The sequence below is a fragment of the Saimiri boliviensis genome, chromosome 15 (genome assembly GCF_048565385.1).
Source record: "Saimiri boliviensis isolate mSaiBol1 chromosome 15, mSaiBol1.pri, whole genome shotgun sequence".
In the NCBI taxonomy this organism is placed as follows: domain Eukaryota; kingdom Metazoa; phylum Chordata; class Mammalia; order Primates; family Cebidae; genus Saimiri; species Saimiri boliviensis.
This window is the reverse complement of record NC_133463.1, coordinates 71,304,625-71,310,915: the sequence shown is the minus strand read 5'-3', so window position 1 is coordinate 71,310,915 and position 6,291 is coordinate 71,304,625. Positions and strand designations below refer to the sequence as shown.

The 6,291-nt window shown below is 41.0% G+C and overlaps 1 pseudogene; it reads right to left on the bottom strand.

Moving 5' to 3' along the window:
* Positions 1–1,352: 1,352 nt before the first annotated feature.
* On the bottom strand, positions 1,353–2,124 carry LOC101042707 (farnesyl pyrophosphate synthase pseudogene; annotated as a pseudogene).
* Between the last annotated feature and the right edge of the window lie 4,167 nt (positions 2,125–6,291).

Sequence of the window (6,291 nt, the reverse complement as noted above, 5' to 3'; positions counted from 1 at the left end):
TTGGTCATCTGGCTGTTTTCTTAATGTGAGATCAGAGTCTTTGCTTGGTGCCGGGCACATGTTATAGCCCCATCAGCAGGAAGAGTCTTTTGCTTGGCATCTGAGCTGAAGATGCCTTCATTGCATGGCCTGTGACATCTCTTGTATGGCACCATTGGCACCTCTGTCCCATCCTTGTCCCTAGCCATAACTCCAGTTGCAGCAGTGGCTATGGTAATAATAGCAGGACAAGGAATTCATAGCCTTTACTGGTGAATCACTTCCAGGACATAATTAGTTATTCGAAGAACTGGCATTACCTGGGAGATTGTGAGAAATGTAAAATCCTATGCCTTGCCCACCCCTTCTTCCCTGGACAACTGAATTAAAATTTGGGGGTTCACTTGAACCTTCAAATTTGAGACCCATTAACATATCTCATTTGATTCTTAGAATAGCCTGACAATGTAGATAGTAAGGCCCCCATTTTGAAGATATTTAAACTGAGGGCAAGAGAGGTAATTCACTTGAATAAAGAACAACAAATAGAACCTGGCAGAGGCTTTATTTCTTGAATGTATCATCACCTGTGAATTTGGAACCTGAATCATATCCCAGTTCTGCTGCTTTTTGGCTATGTGACTTGGAGGTCTTAATTTCTTCAACTGTATAACATGATAGTGAACCAGATGATCCCCAAGGTGCCTTTCAGGTTCCAAACTCTATCATTTTAATGTAAGCCTGTTTTACATATGTTCATTTTTTGAAGAGTGGGAGTCCTCTGAACTTGGACAATGAAAGGATTTGAAGTCTTGGAATTAGTATAAAGGATATCATTATTATAATGGACAGCTACTCCTTTGCTTTGCATAACCAATATGGTATTTATTGCTGATTAATAGCCAGCATCTGCCTGTTAAGTGGAATTATGATTTCCTTCCTCATTACTCCTAAGCCACAGAGGGAAATAAAGTCACCCCATGGGGAGGGGAGGAGAAATATCATTTTGGAAGTATGAGAAAATTTTAACTAGTAGTAAGAAGCTGTTGGCAAAGCATAAAGAAAGATGAAATAATATGTGTTCTTGTTTGGGCTTTATAATTTGATAGGATCTCTTTGGCGGATAAATATAAACAGAGCATAAATAGGAACCATCCTGTAGTTTAGCTAAATTCTCTTTTTCCCATTAAGATTACTAGTGATTTTACAAATACAGATTGTTATCAGCAACAGTAATAGAGAGGAAAAGCTCTGAATTGTATATGATACAATTTTAGAGCTTGAGAGGACCTTATAGTATAAATTCTTTTTTTAAGGTTATACAATAATTTATTTATCGACAGTCTCCTCTCCCTGCCCTTGTAGTCTCTAGCTCACTTTTTCCACTTGTAGATTTTGCATGCAAGCTCCAGAAAGATAGCTTGGGGCAGGGATGCTAGGTACTGTTCAATGAGACCCATAAAGCAGCTGAGCTGTAACTGTCTTCCTCATACTGAAAAAAAAAAAAAAAAAAAAAAAAATGGCCGGCATATCCAGCTCTTCATACAGTGCCTTCACCCAGACCACCTTCTCAGCCTCCTACTCATCATTTTCCTTCGGGCTCTGGTACTGTTCTGGAGTGGCCCATTGCAGACACTGAAGCACCAGTCAGCTGCATTTGTCGTCCTGGATGTCAGTGCCAACTTTGTTGGTCACACTGGGGTCCCCAAAGAGGCTAAGATAATCATACTGAATCTGAAAGAAATCTCTCATCTCCAGCAGGATCTTCTTGGCATTGGCATGCTCTTTCTTGCCATCAACTCCTGCCATGTACATGGCTGCAGCTACAGGAAGGTAGAAGGAGTAGAAAGCTGTCTTGTACTTGACAATAGATTTGTACTTCTTTTCAGTGAGATTCACATTGCCTTGGGGGGCTATGATGAGGTCCAGGATCTGCCCAATCTCAGTCTGATAGGAACTCTGCAGGAAGAGCTCAGTCAGGTTCAGGTAATCGGATTGCTCCAGGCAATAGAGCTTTAGCAGGTAGTAGAGAGATGATTCCAGAAGGATAGCATCATTGATGGCACCCAAATCCATGCCCGGCTTTTGATACTAGCAGATCTGTCCCTGGCAGGCGAGGGATGAATCCATGATGTCATCTGCCACCAGGAAGAAAGCCTGAAGCAGTTCTACACACCAGCCCACAGTCAGGGCCCACTGGAGACTATCGGCATCCTGCTTCCTTGGCTCCTGGAACGCTAGTAGCACCGATGGTTGAGGAAACTGAGAAAGTTGTCCAAGATTGCACAGTGACATAGACCCAACCAGAAACTCGGGGTCTCACCCTGGTGCTTAGCCCAGCCCACTGCAGCAGTGTTTCTCAGGTGCCAAGAAGATTTGCATGGGTGCTATGTATAGAGTCAAAATGGGATATAGGTGAATTTTTAAAAAGTATGTCTTTTTTCAACTCTAAGATAAATGATAGTGGCTTTTCATTGATTGTAGTGCTATGAATTTTTTTAAATGAAATTGATATATTTAGGATACAATCGAGAAAATTAGAAAATATTAAATAGTGATACAGTTGATATACAGATATGCAACAATTATTAGCATTGCAAAAGAATGTCTGAAGGTTAGGAGATGCTGTGCAATTCCCTAAGGAGTCCACAGGCTCTTGATATTTAACTCCGCTGTGTCTTCTTATTTAGGAGGGAGCTACACACTGCATATTATAATTGTACTTGGCTTAGCAGATGTTCAGTTACCTCTGATCCCTTTCTCAGTGTGCCAAGGCAGCGATACATCTGGTTTATGGTTACATATCAGGCAGGTTATGCTACTCTATGCTGGGGTAACAGAAAACCTCAAAATCCCAGTGACTTATTGAACTTGCAGAAGCAAAGAGTAGAGTGATGGTTACCAGGAGATGAGTGTGTGGGTTGGGGGATTGAGGAAATACTGGTCAAAGGATACTAAATTTCAGTTACATAAGAAGAGGAAGATCAGGAGATCTGTTGTATAAGTTAGTGACTACAGTTAGTAGCAATGTATTTGATACTTGAAATCACTAAAAGAGTAGAAGTTAAGTGTGTGTCCCACAAAAAGCTAAGTGTATGAGGTAATAGATGAATTAATTAGCTTGATTTAGCTATTCTACAACATATACATAGATCAAAACATTATGTTGTACCCCATAAGTACATACAGTTTTTATTTGTCAACTTAAAAAAATCTCGGTGACTTCTAATCAGTTTTATTTCTGGCTCACTGTGTATTTCTATCATTGGCCTGGCTTTGGCTTTTCGTATGAAGACCCAGGCTGAGGAGCAGCCTCTACAATAAGCATTGCTGGTGTCATGACAGATGGGCGAGAGGTAAGCAGAACTAGAAAATTCTGTCAGAAGTGACCAGAGTCACATCACTTTCACTTGCATTTCATTGGCCAAAGCAAGTCACATCTCCACAGATGATGCCAGTGGGGTGGGTAGTAAAACCCTCTGATAGGGATGGGCCCAGTGTGAAGGGGCAGTGAGTATTTTGACAATCATATAATGTGCCACTAATTGATTAATAGTAATAAACCATTCAGTGAAGAGCACATGCCAAGAGCTGAGAGTTATTTACAACTGCTTTGTATATTGGGACAGTAGTGAAATAGCTGATGCCACAGTTCCTTCCATGTGTGAATCTATGTCATTCCCACAAGGCCATTGAATGTCTCTCTGCTGGTTTCTGAGGCTACTAAGTACTTTTAAGCTTGTGCAGATATGGAGAATGGTTGAGGGGTGAGAGTTGCCTTAATGTGATCTTTCTGTCTTTACAAAATTGGAAGGAGAGCAAGGCTGGGGTGTGGCTGGCATAGTCTCCCATACCTTAGATCTCCATTATGTTGACCTGTGCTGATTCTCTCTTTGTATTTACATTGCTGGATTTCGTGGTCTGTTGTTTTCCCCTTTAGCTGCCACTCAGGTATACAAGGGTGCCTAGGCAACAATGTGTGATCTAAATAAACTTGGCTTCCTGTCATAATAAACTAAAAACATACCATAGTCTAGCTTAACTTAAAAATGTTAACATGAATAAAACATTAAGTTATACATTTAAAAGGCATCTATGATTGAGGGCATGCTTTAAATAAATTTGGACACCGTGGATTATTTTTGCCTAAGTATTTTCCACGTTCTCCATCCCAGACTCTAAGCTAATGTTTGCTTGACTTTAGGTCTTGTGTAGCTTAAGTCAACCTAATTTTTTTTGGATTCTAAATATCTTGGGGATGCAAATTCAGGCACAGTTTGGCCATGGTGCTTTGGGCACCTGGGTGATGGCAGCTTTTCTTCCATCTTTTTATTCTGCCTTTTAAGAACACTCTTAAATAATTTCATATGGAAACGGTATGTTAGCATTCCTAAGACCCCCACCTCTGAATCCCCACTTTCTTACTTCCTTATGTCAAAGCAGAGAAAAATAAAGTTTTAGATTGTACTGTGTGCCTGCAGACTTCAGAAGGAACTTCAGTGATTCCAGTTTCCTTTAGTGGTGTTTCTGGTAACTAGTATCAGTTGTCCTAAGGTTATAGCTTTCATCCTGAAATTCCCCTTACATTTACATAAAGTGCGTCTCCTCAGTTTTGACTACAGTGAACTTTCAGCTCTCCTGCCTTGCTGTCATGCAATCTTTAAAACGGGATTATACTCTTTCACCTGAATATATTTAAACATATTAAATATATTAACATATTTAAACATATCTGAATATGAAATTGAAGGCTTTTTGATACGACTTAAGAAGTGATTTCTGAACAGTTCCCTGGGAACCCAGGTCCCCTGGGAATTGAAAGAAGAGTTTTTCTCATTGGCCCAGCTAGGGAACATGGATAAGTTTCTGGGAATCCCCCACTGAGAACTGAGAGTCAACAAAGCAAGCTTACATTTTGAGTCTGTAAGAAGCAAACACTCCTTTCCCCTTTCTGCCCATTGGTAGATCTCTGGAGGACAGAATCCCTTCTTTTTATACTTCCTCCATTAGCATGGAAACTGGTTTTTGGAAAGTCCCTACTCTGGAGGCAAGAAGGAGTTCTTTCTTTCTCATTCAGAAAAAATGACATAGGCTTCCTGAATATAAAGGGGAAGAGACAGGCAGTCTTAGTGATACTGACCAAGTTACCCATTACTCTTGACTTTGCATTCTTAAAACAAATTTAGAATCATATGTGCTGACTAGAGTAGAATTAAATATATTTCTTTTTACTCCTTTGTTATAAAAACTTAATACAGATTCTCAGAAACAAATGTTAAATGTCTTCCCCCCATCCTGTTTCTGCCCTTCATTGCCTCATCCTAGTACCCAGGGCTGACCATTTTTGTAGCATAGAGCATATTTTTTTTCTACATTTGAGTTCTTTTTGAAGTTATTAAGCTATCTTCCCTGTTCAAACTGCTGCTGTGAAATTAGAGGCAGGAGATTCCTGGGTGTGCTATGGAAGTACTTTGCCCAACTTTCTTGGGGCGGGCCTGGAGATGCTCCAGTTAGAAACCAAGTTTCTGCTCCCTCAGGAGAACTTTCACCCTATAAAGAGATATTCAAATAGAGGACTTCTGATCCTTTGTGCAAGGCATGCTTCTATTCCAACAGGTGGATATGGTGAGTATCTCTCTCCTTTGTTTTACTTCCAGTCTTCTCCTCTCTAAGGACCCTTCCTGTGACCACTTCTGAGCATTGAAGTCCTTTGACTTCCTTAAGGCCCAGTGCATTAGTTACCTATTGATATGTAACAAATTACCACAAAGCTTAGCCAGTTAAAATAAGTACTCATTGTCTCACAGTTTCCTTGGGCGAGGAATTGGGAGTGGCTCAGTTTTGTTACCATGGCTCAGGGTCTCTCATGAGGCAGTAGTAGTCGGAATAGTCAGGATGTGGTGGGGGCTGCAGTCATCTGAAGGCTTGCCTGGGGCAGGGAAATTCCCTTCCATGATGGCACCCTCATGTGGTGTTGGTGGGAAGCCTCAGTTCCTGGCCGTGTCAGCCTCTCCAAGGGCTGCTTGAGCATCCTCTTGACACGGTAGGTTAGCTGGCTTTTCCCAGAGTGAGTGAATTCAGAGATAGTGAGACAGAAGCCTTAATATCCTTTATGACCTAGCTTTGAAAATCACACTACATCATTTCTGCATGTCCTATTGACAACACAAGTCAGCCCTGTTCAATAAGGAGGGGGACTCCAAAGGTCATTGAAAACCAGGAGGGAGGAATCGGTGGTGGCCCTCTTGGAGGCTGGTTACCATATCCAGTTCAGTTCCTATTTCTTCTGTTCAACTTCTTATTAAATTCCAA